Genomic DNA, 18,131 nt, shown 5'->3' with positions numbered 1-18,131 from the left:
TATCACATTAGAATTATACAAAAAAATATATTTTATCTTTCAATCAAGGGTAGTTACATGCAGGGCCGGCTTTAGGGCAGTGCGACTGGTGCGGCCGAGGTGGGGGGGGGGGGAGTGCTGATCTCAGGGGTGGCGCTCTCTTTAGCAACAACTTATGATTGGAGAGATGAGGGGCACTTTTGCCCGGTGGTAGTGAGAGAATCCAAAACGCTATCATGGGATGTGGAGGCGCCAAAAATGATTGTCCAACAGGGTGCCACCAGCTCTAAAGCCGGCCCTGGGATGATGGCTGTTACTGCTCTGAGAGGCTCGCAACTGGATTATGCTAGCGCCTAGTACTCGGAGTTAGCTCAAGCTCTCCAGTGGCTGTCCACAACTGGCACCCTTAGCAAACAAAGCAACTGGAGCACAACCCTATACTTGCCAAAAGATCTGATTCAGGAGAGTGACTCCTGATTTTGAGTTCTAAAATGGCTTTAATTTAACTTTCTCTTGCATGAAATTGACCTTTTTCAATACAAGTCAACAGGGAAAAGAAATCCCTCCAATTATTTTTCTATAATCAACCTCTTCCTGGTTCTCAAATATTATGTATGCCACTCCTAAACCCAAGTGGGAATGTGAACTAATGTTTTTTTATTTTCACATTCAATTAAACTTGTGTTCCCAAACCTTGCAGATATAAGCGACTTTCTAGTTCACCTTTATGTTTGTAACTATAAACCCTGAATGTAACTATTATGTGTAAAAGTAGAATTGACTACTGCTGCCCTTGCTGCACACACTCAGTGTGAGCTCAATTCAACCACTCCCTTAGCCGTCAAGTGACCTTCATGTCTGCCAAATCTGGCTTTTTTAAGCCAACCGCATTTTCTTAAGGTTCTTCAGAAGCATATATTTTCAATGTTTGATGACAAACTACAAGTCCCAGGATGCAACGCTTAGGCTACAAAGAGAGGAGTGTCAGACATCCCACATGGCACACAGTTACTTAGCTCCTATGTGTACATGTTGTAAGCATCCAAACAGCCAATCTTGCTTTACTGAACAGTTGCAAAACCTTACACTATAGAGAAGCCAAACAAAACGTTTCCAGTTTCTGGTAACCTCCTGCCTTATGATATTCTCTATTTCTTTCCACCATCCTTTATTTGTTCGCTTTTTTTTCCTGTTTCATTATTTTTCATCCTTCCACTCCCTCATTGTATCGACCAGGTCTCAGTTACTTTTCTCTGTCACTTTACGTTTCAAGTTCTGCATTTCTCACTTTTACGCCGTTCTCTTCTTGCTCAAAGGTTTAAACACTGCAGCTACGGGCAAGCTTTAGATTAAATGCAAAGTCTAAGCATTTTTATTATTTATTTGCTTGTTGATTCATATAGCGCGAACTTCACCAAGCAGAATTTCAACGCGCTGATCCAAGCTTAAGGGTGTTGTACAAAAGTTGGTATCTTATGGAATAATTTGTCTGGTAACATCTCTGAGCGAGATCTGCTACTTCTCACGGTTTCCACATGTGAGGAGTTATTTTCCGAAGTCAGCTGCATGGCAATGCAGTGGGTGCACGAATTATCTGGGACACCAAATATTGTACAACGCTGGCCATGAAAGTCACTTCATTGATCTGCTCTGACTTCCCCACTGCCACACCATCCAGCGTCTGGGGGCAGGGGGAGGCGCCAAATCACGACTCCTGCCTGCCCCCCCCCCCCCGTGCAACCAGCCCCCTTGCCAGGCCTCCAATGTATGAGGAAAAGGCCAACGCGCATGAACTACCACCCAAGCTCTCCTTGCAGGAGCCCCCTTGTCCTGCGAAGGGATGTCCTGTGGTCCAACACCCCCGCTCACGAGAATGGTTTCGTCTGGCTGGCATACCAGACATTCCAGAGTACAGCCATCTCCTCTTTCTGCTGCAGCCTGAAGAGAGCAGGGAGGGGGTGCCCGGCCTGCAGTTTACAGGGCAATCCGTGCACAACCTCATAGTACTACTTTGCCATAGCCAGCCTGGCGTTACTGCTAGCACCCCGTACCTTTTTTTATTTTATTTTATGTATTTATTTTATGCGTTTTTATATAGCGCGGACTTTACCCGAAGGTGTTAGAGCGCTTCACAATAGGAACAGTAAAGATACACGAGGAGAGAATTACATGAGAACAAATTACACAAAAGCAAACGTTAGGTTACATGAGGCAAATGTGACAATTGCGAGCAAACAAAATACAAGAGGCAGCAAACGGTACATTAAAGGAGGAAAAAGTGGCATGTGCGCAAATTACAAAAGCGTACAAAGTACAAGTAGAAGTATAATACTGCAAACCACAGACCAGATCTACTACTGCGTTCTCTGCAAAGCCTAGCTCATATTTATTGTACTTAGCTCAACCATATGACTGAACGCAGCCTAAAACGTCACCACACGGCTCGCCCGGTTCTTCGTGCTCTGGACTACTCAACTCTGCTAATTTATAGACTTCACCCCATAAAGATGTTCCTATGTCCTGTATTTTCATAGCCATTTCTTATTTTCTGGACAAAATGGGCCGTGTCGAAGTATTCTGCAAAATTTAAATAGCTAGGAAAAAAGGGAACATTTGCCTTTTGTCACACGACACATTCCCCAACGCACTGATAGAACATTTCCCATGTTATCAATTCCTGTCATAATTAGAGTACTACCAAAACTAACCCAAAATAAAGCGCTTTCCTTCCTCGTCAGGGGCAGAAAGCGCTTTAGGAATGATGCAATACACTTTTACAAAACAAATTGGTCCAGTCCAGTCGGCACGGGCCATGCCACAAATAACTGAATGAACACAGCAGGGAATGCCCCACACAACAGAATCCTCTCTATACAACAAAAGGAGGTCGTGACTGGGGACAGCACCATCAGAGCACTGCAGAGCAATAAACACAGAAACAGTTGTTTTCCTTTTTTTACCTTAACGACAAAACAGACAAAGCGAAGGTCGCCGATGGGGTCACGCAAGACAAAGCCTGTCCTGTTTTGTCACAGTGCCAGGAACACTGCAATGGCGAATTTGAAAAAAAAAACGTACACAAACTCACGGCCAGTAGGTTTGATAGGAAAGACTAAGGGTTTATGTTGAAAGAAACCATGATGAAATTGGAATAATTTACTTCAGGATTTCATAAATTGGGGGTCAGCTTGCGGTTGAGTTGCGGGGGAGGAGTCATGGACAGCAGACTGTGGCAGTCAAACTATTTATTTATTTAAAAAAATCTGTAGCAAGAAAATTGTCGACAAGGACACACATGACAGTAAATCTGTTGTTGCTTAGCTCTTTGGCCACAGAGTCTGCATTTTCAGGGAATTATAATAATAGTAAGATAACTAGTGGTAAGTCAGTTATGGGAGAATTCTGTGTTTTGTCCAGTCACAGTTTTGAATTATAAAGGAGCATCGAGGGTTACTGTGCTTGCTGCAAAGCACATCTTTTTAACATGCAGACCACAGAATGGTATTTTATGTAGATGGGCGACTGCGTTTGACACAGATCATTCTGTTACTTCCAGTTAATAAATTGCAATCTTTTTGATAAAGCACAGTGATCTATGGATCAGAATCAAGGAGCTATATGCAAACTGCAAGTTATGAGTTTAGATCCTTATTTTTTTCCTTCTCAATCCGTTGCTCTGGTAAGTTTGCAAATAAGGGTTTCTCTAGGCCTGTAGGTAGTAACAAAGACTTCTTGGTACAGAAAACCCCAATCACTGGGTTACATTGCCTTGCTTTGCGTTTCTCCCGACCATGCACTCAACATACGATGGCTACAAGTATAGCCGATATGAGACTACTACACCTTATAACCCTCATTGTCTTATGTAACATTTCCTGTACTTTGGATTTACACAGTTGTATGGTTTGTCTATTTGTGCTTGATGTAAAGTGCACTGGCAATGTACACATGGATGAGTAGTGCTATATGAGAATTAAATACAAAATAAATTAGTAAGTGACATTTAAATCAATACTTATACACACAGAAACATCTAAAATTCTTATTGTGAATGCATACCTCTTGCATGAAGAGTTGAACAAAGTCAAAAAGCCTCCAAATCATAGTTTCTCTTAAGTACCTTTGAAGTGATAAGGTGTAGGCTTTGTTTCCTTCCACTGCATAAATGTCTAGTGTGTTAGACTCCAGATGGCTCCCAGCCAGGATACTTAAACAAGCATTTACAATGCAATGGCCTCGGCATTGTTAAAGTTAGAGCTATTGGCATTCTTTTTATTTATGTTTTTGTTTTTAAAACATATAAATAAATGGCATTGTCATTTACACTGCCAATAGCTTAATCTCTCGCAAATGCGAGACCTATTGCATTTGCACCCACACACAGAGCCACACACACAAAGCCACACACACACACACACACACACACACACATACAGAGCCACCCACATACAGAGCCACCCACACAGACCCACCCACACAGAGCCACCCACACCTTGGGGTTATTTCTGTATTTTGGTACATGTTAAATAGAGACCCTCCCTTGCCCAGTTGAACTGCTGAGCCATGTTTATTTAATGCAACCCCTTGTCTGTCTAACGTTGGCTAACAGAATCACTATTGGATCACACCAGAGGGACCCTTGATATGGATTAGCGAAGAAGTCACGAGTCCTTTCGCATGGTGAAGCCAAGCCAGACCAGCTGTGAAAACAGTGCTGGATTAATTAGTTCAAATCAAAGTGGATCCACCTCAGCTGGATAGTGGAGGCCTGAAATCTCGGCACTGAAGAACGGGGGCCTTTCTCCTGTGACTTCGGTGTATTTTTATTAAAGGTAGAACTAGATGGTTCAAGAGTAAAGGTATCAACACTGACCATAAAATTCATTGTGTACGCCTTAAGGCTGCGTTGCAACCTCCCCTAGCGTCGAGTTTACTTAAAACTCTGCCCATGGGTTTTACTGCGGCGTATTTCAGCAGTTTAGTGGTCGGCCATTTTAACACTTGAATCCATTAGCACCTCCAAATGGATGCTGCCTTCCCCCAACCCGCCAGCCGCTCCGGGGGCTAGTTGACTTGCAGCGGTCAGCCCTTTGATGGGAGGGGTCGTTCTGCGTGACGGCCAGAAACCCACCCCACCCCGCTCGATAGAGTGTACAAAAGTAAAGGTATCAACACTGACCATAAAATTCGTTGTGTACGCCTTAAAGCTGCGCTACAACCTCCCAGAGCGTCGAGTTTACGTAAAACACTGCCCATGGGTTTTACTGCAATGTATTTCAGCAGTTTAGTGGTCGGCCATTTTAACACTTGAATCCATTAGCACTTCCAAATGGATGCTGCCTTCCCCCAACCCGCCGGCCGCTCCGGGGGCTAGTTGACTTGCATCTGTCGGCCCTTTGAAGGGAGAGGTCGTTCTGCGTGACAGCCAGAGACCCACCCCACCCTGCTCGAACGTGAAGGAGGCAGTTTGAAGTTTTCCAGGCTCCGTTCCACTCTCTGGCTCGGAGAGCATTCCTGCAGCCTCCCAGGCCTTATGTGCTGCCGCAGGAAAAGCCCTTCCTTTCACAGCTGAGGTGTCTAATGAGTTCAGCAGGCCTCTCTACCATGGACTTCTCTTGCCCAGTCTCCATTTCAAAAGCCAGATACCTCCCCCACAGAGGGCTCCTTGCTTTCTTGGAAGACAAATATATCACCCAACTCGCTTTAAAGTCGTGTTTTAAACAATGTCATCTGGAATCATACATTCTCTATTCTAGCAAATATATTGTGTAGAATTGTTATGGTCATCTAAGCTACTGGCACTCATTTAATCAATGTCAGCGCGATGAAAGGCGGAGTCGTCCCTAGTGGGAGGCAGCGATGAAATGAGCACAAATTGTACTTGTACATGTTTAGCACTCGTGCCGTTAAAAGCTGAGTGCCAATGGTTTTCGCTAGTGGGAACTGCCCGTAATAAAGGGAAAACAGAACAGTAGGGTGTGCGTGTGTCTCTCTCACTGCCTCCAGTCATTATTCACTGATAACAGACTTGTAGACATATTCACTGCTTCCAATAGTGTCCTATAATGCTGAGGCTCTTTCAAGACAATGTGGCGTGCAATGCTTTCAAGACACTGTGGCGTGCACTGCGGATGAGTGCATATTAATAGAGGGTGATAGATGCAGTGCAAGTAGAGCTCCCATGACAGAGTTACAGAGTATAGTTGATAGTACACATACAACCACCGTTTGAGAGCCAAATGCACTGCAATATTTGGATTTAGATGGCTTTACTTGCAGATGGCATTTGAGATCATCTATGCTTACATCTGCCTGGCTTGTTCAGCAAATTTTGAGTCTATGCTCCTTTGACTCGCAGTCCTCCATATTTATTTGTTTTTGTGTGGCACAAATAAGATCCACAAAATATACGGTGGGCAGCCAGGGAGCGCATCGGCCAAGAAAGGAGAGGGAGAGCCCAGGAGAAAGGAGAGGAGAAAGGTGAGAAGAGGGGTGGAGGGAGAGGAGGCGACGTCATTTTTGGAAGCTAAGCCCTGTCCTTTGCAGACTGGGGGCGTGTTTTGCGAGGAGAGAAAGAAACGAAAAAAACACGCCCCTCAATCCGAAACGTACTGGGCTTAGCTACCAAAAATGACATCACAGAACCCTCTTCTCCAATGGCTGGCCTCCGTTTAGGAAGCCAGCCAATGGAGAAGAGGGGCGGGTTCAAGCCCCACCACCTCTAAGACATAAAGTCTCGGAGCGAGACTGCGCAAGCGCAGCCTACGCAGGACGAGACCTAAAAAAGAAGGGCTAAAGTCACTTTAAACCAGGCCTTTGTTTTGTGCCGTGCTGGAAGTTAAAATAGAAAAGCCCTCTCAGCACCTGCAGGAAGCTCCTCCTCTGAACAGAAACCACACAACTTGTGGGTGCTAATGAATTGTGTCCCAGCGTCAGAAAATTACAGCAGGACAAATTCAGTATATTTTACTGGTAAGTTGGATCCCAGATCTGCCTCAGAAATAGCTGCTGGATGTGGGATCTGTCTGGATCCATATTTTTTCCTGCACTGAAAAGAAACTAAAATATGAAGGAGTTATAAAGATGTGCTGAAATGGCTTTTATGGCATCCTCTTAATGAAGAGTTTCTAATTTCTGGCAGCATGTCGAAACATATAAAAATCTATTAAAATAATGATGTTACATGCTCATTTTATTTCACGCTTGGCCTGAGAAACATCATTTCGTTTGGAAATAGAATGGAATGTAAATATGAGTTTTGCCCAAGGCCAATTCATAGCTCCTTTGGCGGCTGCCACAGCCTTTTCTGAGTTCCCAGAAGGACAGTACATCTTTATACACAATAAAACAATGACATTGCAGAGCGGGTACCTGCCCCTATGCAATAGGTTTCACAATCAGCCTGTTTGACTGTTTAGCCAGCAGTACTTTGTATGCTGGCAATTAGAGACTCATAATGTTTACGCCTGGACAACAATGAATTACCCGAGGGGCAAAACAAACAAGCATTTGCAATGCAATAGGTCTCGCATTAGGAAAGTTTGAGCTATTGGTATTGTAAATTACAATTTTTTTATTTATGTGTTGGTTTTGAAAATAGCGAAATTAATAGCTTTGTCATTTACAATGCCAATAGTTTTAACTTTCCCAAATGTGACACCTATAGCATTTGTAATGCAATATGGCCCACATGCATCAAGCATTTTTGGAGTCGCAAACGGTGCGATTCCTTAAAATCATCCGTTTGCGATTCCAAAAGTGCTGTTTGGGATGCATCATGTTATTTTAGAAGTCGCTACTTTTTAACAATTTCTAAAATTGCGATAGCATATAGGAAATCGCAATTGTGCGATTTCTTAAATGCTATGCATCATTTCAGAAAAATGTGCGATTTTTAAAATTGGAAGTGCAAATTACCACGAAGTTCAACCTCGTGGTAATTTGCGAAATTGTTTAAAAATGTACAAAAATGCATTTTTTACACTGTTAAGTTACAGACACACATGTCCTTAGGACATGTGTGTATGTAACTTATACTGAAAAGTACATTTCATGGGTGCAGGGGGGGGGTAATTTGGACCCCCCTCTCCACCCTTGAAATGCATTGATGAATTGCTATTTCACATTGCGAATTCGCAATTCCCATTAATTCCTATGGGCATTTTGGCCCATAGGAATGAATAGGAATTGTAAATTCGCAATTGAAAAATTGCATTTTTTTATGCAATTCGGTAAAAATAGCGATTTTTACCGAATTGCAAAAAAAAAGCTAAAATATTCATGCATAGGCTTTTGCGATTTCTAAATTGCGAATCGTTATTTTTCGCAATTTAGAACTCGCAAAAGCCGATATTGATGCATGTGGGCCATAGTGTTGTATTTACGTGACTTATATGTATTGATATTACAAATAACAATGGCATTTAATTTTTTTCAATAAATAATACTTAAATAAAAGTTATTGTAATTTATAATGGCAACAGCTTAAACTTTTGTAAATAACTTTTGTGAAGATCATGTTCAGTGTATTTTATTGTGACGAAAATCCAAGAACAGAAGTGAAATATTAACATCTTTTTGTGACATTTGTAATACAGCTTGAAACATTGAGAGAACATATTTGAACCAGTTGTTGTTGAATGGTTGCACAGATTGATGATGTGGTGGCGCTGAGTGATGTTGTGGTGGCGACGAGTGATGCTGTGGTGTTCAGTGATGCTGTGGTAGCCCATAGTGATGTTGTGGTGCCCCTGAGTGATGCTGTGGTGGTGCTGAGTGATGCTGTGGTGATGCAATAGATAGAGTGAGGGCAATAGATAGATAGAGTGAGGGCGATAGAGTGAGGGCGATAGATCGATAGATAGATAGATAGATAGAGTGACGGCGATAGATAGATACAGTGAGGGCGATAGATAGATAGATAATGTGAGTGTGATAGATAATGTGAGGGTGATAGATAATGTGAGGGTGATAGTTAGATAGAGTGAGGGTGATAGATAGATAGATAGACAGATAGAGTGAGGGCGATAGATAGATAGATAGATAGATAGATAGATAGATAGATAGATAGATAGATAGATAGATAGATAGAGTGAGGGCGATAGATAGATAGATAATGTGAGGGTGATAGATAATGTGAGGGTGATAGATAATGTGAGGGAGATAGATAGATAGATAGATAGATAGATAGATAGATAGATAGATAGATAGATAGATAGATAGATAGATAGATAATGTGAGGGTGATACATAGATAGATAGATAATGTTAGGGCGATATTTATTTTTTAAATTTATTTTAAAGGTTTTATATAGCGCTGGCTAGACCCGGAGGTATCAGAGCTCTTTACATGAGCATCAGATCATAGTTACAGGTTACATCGTTACAAAGGTTACACAGTTATTAGAGCATGGCAACATAGTTACTTGTGAGGTCAAGGTAAACAATAGCACAAATACATAAGGGGAAAAGCAGGCAGGGGGAAAGATTCAGGGGAGGGGGAAGGAGCTGGGGAAGTAGACAGGTAATGAAGGCAGGAAAGAGGAGGGGAAGGGCGACAGCAACACAGACCAGTAGACGAGTCAAAGCAACGTCCAAAGTCCAGTAAGCTGTGATCCCAGGGGAAGTGGTATCACTTACCTATCTCTGTTGCGGGAGGCTCCCTTTACGCAGTGGACTCTCTCAGAGGGGTCTCTGAGACTCCAAGGCCTACACACTGGATCCTTCCCCAAAAAGGGGAGAGGGAGTGCTTTGGCAAGGGATGCCATACCATACCTAGGCTGTGAGTGGCTCCCTTGGCGCAGTGGACTCTCTCAGCGGGTACACTGAGACTCCAGAGTATAAGTATAAGTATTGGTTCTTTCCCCAACAAGGGGAGAAGGAGTGCTTAGTCAAAGGGCACAAAGGACAGGGGGCTAGGCAGACTAGCAGGCAAGGTGAGAGATTCAGGGGAGAGTGGATAGGAGCTAGGGAGGTAGACAAAGGGAGAAAGAGTACTAAATGGGAACAAATTTAAATATTTTAATACAAATTTAAATAATGAGTAATTATGTAGCAATGGAATCAGAGCGCTTTACATGAGGGACAATAATGTTGCAAAATACATCAGTTAAAAGTTACATAAGTATCAAGAAAAGCATTTAAAGAACATAGGGGACAAGGTGAATGGAGCAGGAAGGGTAAGGGGATAGGGTAAAGGGGTAGGAGGAAGACATGACGTAGAGACGAGGGGAAAATCTGCCCAAGGTCCGGCTGGGTAGGTGGCGGCAGGGAGGGGGAGTCCACAACCCATCTTGTCTTTGGCTATATGGTAGCTCCACCGGGCATCAGCCAAATCGCTAGGTCTCCACAGTCTGAGGTAAGTTCCGCAGGTTCCAAGTCCTGATGTGTAGCCAGGTTAGGGGATAGGTTCAGGGTCTGGTCAATGTCCAATTGTTATCCCAGGGAAGTAAAACAACGTGTAGGGGACCACAAAGGAAGCCATCTTGGGGTCAGGCAGGGGACTGTACTGTACACTGGTACACTGGTAGCCATCCTAAGGTTAGGCATCAGGCAGTTAAAGTCAATATCCAGGACAGCGGCCGACAGAAAATAACAAATCCAGCGTGCACACACCATCACACGCACAGACATGCACAAGCACACATCAATGTGAGCACACACTCTCATATGCGCACTGACACATTCAGACAAGCACATAGCCAGAAACATCCAAGAACACAAGCACACATAAAATCCCATGCTCTAATACAAAAACACCCAAATACATGCACACGCAAACACCTTCACATGCACAGGCATGCACAAGCACAAACAAATGCGCTCGCTCTCTTATACACGCAGACACGCACATACAGAAACTATCAAAAAAACACAAGCAAACATACAATCACATGCTCCATAACAAAAATACCCAAGGAAATACACACAAATACATACACACACACCATCACACACACAGACATGTACAAGCACACAACAAAAGTGTGCAAACACTCTCATACTAGAACAGAGGGCGCACATACAGAAACATCCACACGCACAAGCACACATACACTTCCAAGCTCTAATACAAAAACATTCAAAAACATGCACACACCATCACACGCACAGACATAAGCACACATACAGAAACATCTGCGCGCACAAACACAAGCACACATAGAATCACATGCTTTAATGCAAAAACACCCAAATGTCAACACCATCACATGCTTGTGAATATAGTCTTTCATACACAAGCACACACAATTGTGAATATAGTCTTTCATACACGCACAAGCGTACACACATACGTGCCCCCAAGACAAGGTCTCTAATGGTGGCAGTGTAGGACCTATCCGGAGTCAAAGCTTGAAGGCAGTGTGAATGATCCAGTTAGGCCGCAGTTGGCCCTATCGAATTAGGAGGTCAGCCTCTAGGCACTGTGTTCTAGCCAGGAGTCCGAAGCTAGTGTTCGTGTCCCTAACACCCACAATCCGTCTTACAGCGTTGGCGGTATTGATACATGTGTGTATATATATATATATATATATATATATATATATATATATATATATATATATAAGCAGAGCCCAGCAGGGAGGACTTGTGCTAGGGGGAGGGCAGTGCACAGATACAGCTTTTTGTCGAAGCCTGGGGGCTGCTTAGGAATCCCTGAGGTGTAGGTAGGCAGCGGGCCCAAGGAAACTGTCAATGGGTGATAGGAACTGGGGATCGGAAACCTGCAGTCAGAATGTCAGTTGCTCTGCAAGCTTGTGGACGTAGCTCTTCTTTGCCCCACAGGCCGCTCAGGAGCATTGAGGGCAGCAGAAGGCAGTGGGCCCCGGGAGGGCCTCCAATCCAGGTAGCAATCTATGCACGGGCACCAGGGGGACCCGCGTCGCACACCGTGTCCGCCGCAGCAAGCAGGCCGGGGCCCGAAGCAAGGCCCAAACCTGCCTCCGCAGCCCGGGCCTTGGCCGAGCCCCAGCCCCACTCACCGCAGCCGGCGCCGGCGGGCATCCGGGATCGCGGCGCGCCCCAGCCAGTGATAATCGCCAAGATGGTGATTCTCGCCGTAGCAGAGGGCTCCGCGCAGTCCGTGCGTCTCCCTCCTAATGCCGCGAGCCCAGGCAGCCCGGAACATCCCTGGAGCAGGACTTTAGGACCTCTGCAGAGCAGGCAGCCTCCACAGCGGGTTGCAGCGGTGGGCCGAAGAAGACGGCCAACAACAAGGGCTCCGTCACCAGACAATTCTGTCTTACTTGCATGGGGAGCCTCCTTCGCCTGCCGCACCAGCTTTTTCTGCCTTGCTGGACCTGGGGAGGGGCCGCGATGCCACCAGTGGGTGCCGCAGCACCATAAAATCACAGGAGGCGTCCCACAGCGTGGCAGCCTCCTTTGCCTGCTGCAGTGAGGGCAATGTGAGAGTGAGGGCGATAGATAGAGTGAGGGCGATAGATAGATAGAGTGAGGGCGATAGATAGATAGAGTGAGGGCGATAGATAGAGTGAGGGCAATAGATAGAGTGAGGGCGATAGATAGAGTGAGGGCGATCGATAGATAGATAGCTAGAGTAAGGGCGATAGATAGAGTGAGGGCGATAGATAGATAGAGTGAGGGCGATAGATAGAGTGAAGGCGATAGATAGATAGAGTGAGGGCGATAGATAGAGTGACAGAGAGATAGATAGATAGAGTGAGGGAGATAGATAGATAGAGTGAGGGAGATAGATAGATAGAGTGAGGGCGATAAATAGAGTGAGGGAGAAAGATAGATAGATAGAGTGAGGGAGATAGATAGATAGAGTGAGGGAGATAGATAGATAGAGTGAGGGTGATAGATAGATAGATAGAGTGAGGGCGATAGATAGAAAGATAGATAGATAGATAGATAGAGTGAGGGCGATAGATAGATCGTGTGAGGGCGATAGATAGATAGAGTGAGGGCGATACATAGATATATAGATAGATAGATAGATAGATAGAGTGAGGGCGGTAGATAGATAGAGTGAGGGAGATAGATAGATAGATAGAGTGGGATAGATAGATTGAGGGTGATAGATAGATAGGTAGAGTGGGGGCGATAGATAGGTAGAGTGGGGGCGATAGATAGATAGAGTGAGGGCGATAGATAGAGTGAGGGCGATAGATAGATAGAGTGAGGGAGATAGATAGATAGAGTGAGTGAGATAGAGTGAGGGCGATAGATAGATAGAGTGAGGGCGATAGATAGATAGATAGATAGATAGATAGATAGATAGATAGATAGATAGATAGAGTGAGGGCAGTAGATAGATAGAGTGAGAGCGGTAGATAGATAGAGTGAGGGCGATAGATAGATAGAGTGAGGGCGATAGATAGATAGATAGAGTGTGATAGATAGATAGATAGATAGATAGAGTGCGATAGATAGAGTGAGGGCGATAGATATAGATAGATAGATAGATAGATAGATAGATAGATAGATAGATAGATAGTAGATGATAGATAGGATAGATAGATAGATAGAGGAGCATAGTAGAGTGGCGATAGATAGATGTGAGGGCGATAGATAGATAGTTAGAGGGCAGATAGATAGATAGATAGATAGATAGAGGGATAGATAGAGTGAGGGCGATAGATAGATAGAGTGAGGGCGATAGATAGATAGAGTGAGATAGATAGATAGAGTGAGGGAGATAGATAGATTGAGTCGATAGATAGATGAGAATGATGATAGATAGATAGAGTGAGGCGATAGATAGAGGAGGCAATAGATAGATAGATAGATAGATAGATAGATAGATAGAGTTGAGGGCGATAGATAGAGTGAGGGAAGATAGATAGATAGAGGGGGTAGATAGATAGAGTGAGGGAGATAGATAGATAGATGTGATAGATAGATAGAGTGAGGAGATAGATAGTGAGGATAGATAGATAGAGTGAGATAGATAGATAGAGTGAGGGCGATAGATAGATAGAAGATAGATAGATAGATAGAGTGCGTAGATAGATAGAGAGAGAGATAGATAGAAGGGGCGATAGATAGATAGATAGATAGAGTGAGGGCGATAGATAGATAGAGTGAGGGCGATAGATAGATAGATAGATAGATAGATAGAGTGAGGGCAATAGATATATATAGATAGATAGAGTGAGGGCAGTAGATAGATAGAGTGAGGGAGATAGATAGAGTGAGGGCGATAGATAGTGAGGGAGATAGATAGATAGAGTGCGATAGATAGATAGAGTGAGGACGATAGATAGATAGATAGATAGATAGAGTGAGGGCGGTAGATAGATAGAGTGAGGGAGATAGATAGACAGAGTGTGATAGATAGATTGAGGATGATAGATAGATTGGTTGAGTGGGGGCGATAGATAGATAGATAGAGTGAGGGCGCTAGATAAATAGAGTGAGGGCAATCAATAGATAGAGTGAGGGAGATAGATAGATGGAGTGAGTGAAATAGACTGAGGGTGATAGATAGATAGAGTGCGATAGATAGATAGAGTGAGGGCGATAGATAGCTAGATAGAGTGAGGGCGATAGCAACTCAGTACACCTCTGTAACTTGCACATCTTCTACCACCCACCAGGTCCAAACGACGCTTTCACTGATCACCTTCTGGAAATCATGACAACAAATATTTCGTCCAATGCCACAGAGATCTTCCTGGGTGATTTCAACCTGTATTGGAATGACGCTAAAGATCCCTACGTCAATGCCATCAAAGACCTCCTAAATGATCAAGCCCTGACCCAAGCCTGCTCTATGCCAACCCACTCAAAAGGAGCCATCCTTGACTGGATCATTTCTAAGGAGTCCGCTGTCAAGCTTATCTCCATAGACCCCTGTGACTGGTCTGACCATCACTCCAAATCCTTCATTTTACCCGGGACACGCAAGACAAAGTCGTCTCAACCGGTGATTCCCAAACGCTGGACCAGAGACACTAAGAACCTAGACTTTATGAAACTTGAGGCTCGATGCAGATCTGACCTACCCCCCCTTACACATAACCAAGGTTAGCGATCTCAATGAGCACTACTCATCGTCTATTTCAAACATTCTGGATGACCTTGCCCCTCTAAAACTAAAAAGAACACAAATCAAAGACAGAAACCCTTGGTTCACTGGCTCCCTCAACATGGAGAGGAGAGCCCTTCGTCAGTTTGAAAGAAATTGGAGACAACACCCATCCGCAGCGCATCTAAAACTTCTGCGCCAGGCGAGAAATGCATACAACAAGCACATCATCAATTGCATTTGGAACCTTGTTTTTGCTTCTGACTCTGACCATGATTGCAACCATACGTGTTGATCTGTTTGTCCCTGCACCTTAACCATTTTGTTTGTTCAACAATGTATACCGTGTAAAGCGCTCTGATACACTCACGGGTCATGTTCGCGCTCTATAAAACACAAAAAAAAAAAATAGATAGAGTGAGGGCGATAGATAGATAGATAGATAGATAGATAGATAGATAGATAGATAGATAGATAGATAGATAGATAGATAGATAGATAGATATGAATTACATGAGCCTGTTTAGGGATTTTTTTTTCTAGCTATATTTTTCGGAGAGGTTGGTGAACCCTGCTTGGATTTGACATGGACTCCTGGGTTACACACAATTCTCATAAGCAGTTTAGAACCCCTCAATAGTATGTTTTGCTTCAGATGTCTGTTCATGGAGAGAAAACACATAAAATCCGTAGGCCCTAGATGACGCCATAGGAAACGACAGAACAGAAGGGATCGCCTCTCCAGAAAGGCATCTTGCTCTCACCTAGGTATAGTTTGATTGGATTATTTTGTGTACAGAGTTTAACTCCAAAACAGGCTTCTTGGTGCTATAAATTTGTTTCCAAGCATAAAGTGTGCCGCAGGAGAGTAGACTGCGTTCTGCTGCAAGGCAATGCGATCCTGTTAGCTAAGGGTGCAGTAGAGCGCAGCGGGAGGGATAGGGGGTATAATAATATTTTTTTTGTTTGTTGATCAGGACTGGAGTAGCCTGGTAAAGTGTCCTCTATTTTATGAACTCGCAGAATAATAAAAAAATATAAAAAAAATACGATGCTATATTATAAGGTCTCCGCTGCATAAACATCTTCCGAATTTTATTTGTAAGACCATTTTTATGGCCCTGCAGCGTTTTCACTATGTTGGTGCCTCTGTTGTTCTGGGGTTCTCATCGACCAGAGTCAGGGTACTTTGTTGACTTTGTATTGTCCTGTGACCTACAAACAGTGATGTGTACTCATTTTATACCACGACCAAGCACTACGGGCCAACGCTGGCCTGGCACGGCTCCCGGGCCGGGGCCCAGCATGCCCTGGGTCTGAACTTTCTAATATTGGCAGGGACTCGTTTGATGTAAAAAGTGCCTCTGAGGCACCATGGACGTGATCTTATCTCCGAACCACAAAGGCCCAAATGGTGAACACTTTTGCAAAGTTTCAGAGGGGCTGGGGCCATACAGTGGTGGTAAACAGAGCTCCGGTGGGGCAGGGCGATACATGTGAGGAGCGTAGAGCTGGGGTCCGATGTCGGGCACCGGTTGAAGATGAGCAGTAAAAGAGATGACAAAAGAATGCATGTGCCACTCTAGGTTTTAGTAAGACGTATTGGAAACCATAGAATGGAGCAGCAAGAACACTGATAATTTTGTTCGGAGGAGCCTAAAATAGGTTAAAATACCATAGTTACAGGCATGGTTAAAAAGTATATAAATAAACAAGAAATGTCCAGCGCTGAGAGCAGGTAGGCAATCACGATCACATGTTGCTTTTGGCTCACATGTTCAGCCTCTCTTTCTTTCTCTTCATCTTTCTGGTTTAGCTCCTGATACTCTTTACTGTTTCGTAAACTTGCCCTGTAATTCATACTGTCGGCGAGGGTGTAGTCCGATGCTAAGTATTTGCAATGCAATAGGGCTTGCATTCACGTGAGACCTATTGTTTTGCAAATGGTAGGCATTACAACAAGAGAGGGGTCAGCACAGATAACGTGAGTGCGAAGGCACAGTAGGCATCACAACAACAGGAGGTAGGGCGGGGGTGGGTATTTGAAGCCCTGAAACTGCAATAGATACCCCTGATCTGTGTTCCGGTACGCTGGTTAGTCATTAAACATCAAGGTGCAGCCTCAGAGGCCCTCTGGAAGTTGTATTCCTAAACAGGCAGCCCGCTAGCAAGAGGCATGTGTCTAACGACTACAACACCAGATTTACTTTTTTGACTCTCCTAATTGGCAAAGGCATTGCCCAGACAAGCCGGCGTTTTATAAAAAAAATGTTTAAACATGTAAAGGGCATTAAAAGGCATCACAACAATGTGAGAGACGGCGGGGGAGGGATGGTTATTTGAAGGCACGGACAACACCTGATCTCAAACAGTACAAAAACAAGCTATCGGCATTGGGTGGCGGGGGCGGGGGAGTGGCATTGACACCAGATTTACTTTTTTGACTCTCCTAATATAAAAGCATTGGCAAAGGCTTTGCCCAGCCAAGCCTGCGTTTTATAATTTTTTTGTTAATAAACATGTAACGGGCATTAAAAGTCATCCCAATTCACAACAACGTGAGAGACGGCGGGGGAGGGATGGTTATTTGAAGACACGGACAACACCTGATCTCAAACAGTACAAAAACAAGCTCTACTCATTGGGTGGCGGGGGCAGGGGAGCGGCATCGGGTGACGGGGGCGGGGGAGTGTTTCCTTTGAAGTCTGATGCCGAGGCTCAAACAAATGGTGTGGGTGTGCGATGTGCGATGTGGCTGGCGATGTGCACGCGCCTGGCTCACATGAACTGTACCCGATCCGCAGTTTTGGGCAGACTTTTGAAAGCCTTACTATAATCTCGACAAACAAGCATTGCTAAACTAATGCTGTAGTCAAGACCTAAAAAGGAAACAACTTATTTGATGCGTTCGGCACAAATTGTCCAGCACATAAACAAGCATTTGCAATGCAATAGGTCTCGCATTTGCCAGAGTTTAAGCTATTAGCATTGTAAATGACAATGCCTTTTATTTAGGTTTTAAAAACCAACACATACATAAAAGGCATTGTCATTTACAATGCCAATAGCTCAAACTCTCACAACTGCGAGACCTATTGCATTGCAAATGCTTGTTTCTACCTCCTATGAACATGTGATACACCACAAGCAATGTGCCATTT

At 44.1% G+C, this 18,131-nt stretch overlaps 1 protein-coding gene across 3 annotated transcripts in view; it reads right to left on the bottom strand.

Annotated features, from left to right (window-relative positions):
* RBMS1 (RNA binding motif single stranded interacting protein 1) overlaps positions 1-18,131 on the bottom strand; it is a 764,797-nt gene that overhangs the window by 345,158 nt on the left and 401,508 nt on the right. The window lies entirely within an intron of this gene.

The sequence above is a fragment of the Lissotriton helveticus genome, chromosome 3_1, assembly GCF_964261635.1.
Source record: "Lissotriton helveticus chromosome 3_1, aLisHel1.1, whole genome shotgun sequence".
NCBI classification, from domain to species: Eukaryota; Metazoa; Chordata; class Amphibia; order Caudata; family Salamandridae; genus Lissotriton; species Lissotriton helveticus.
This window is presented reverse-complemented; position numbering and strand designations above follow the sequence as displayed.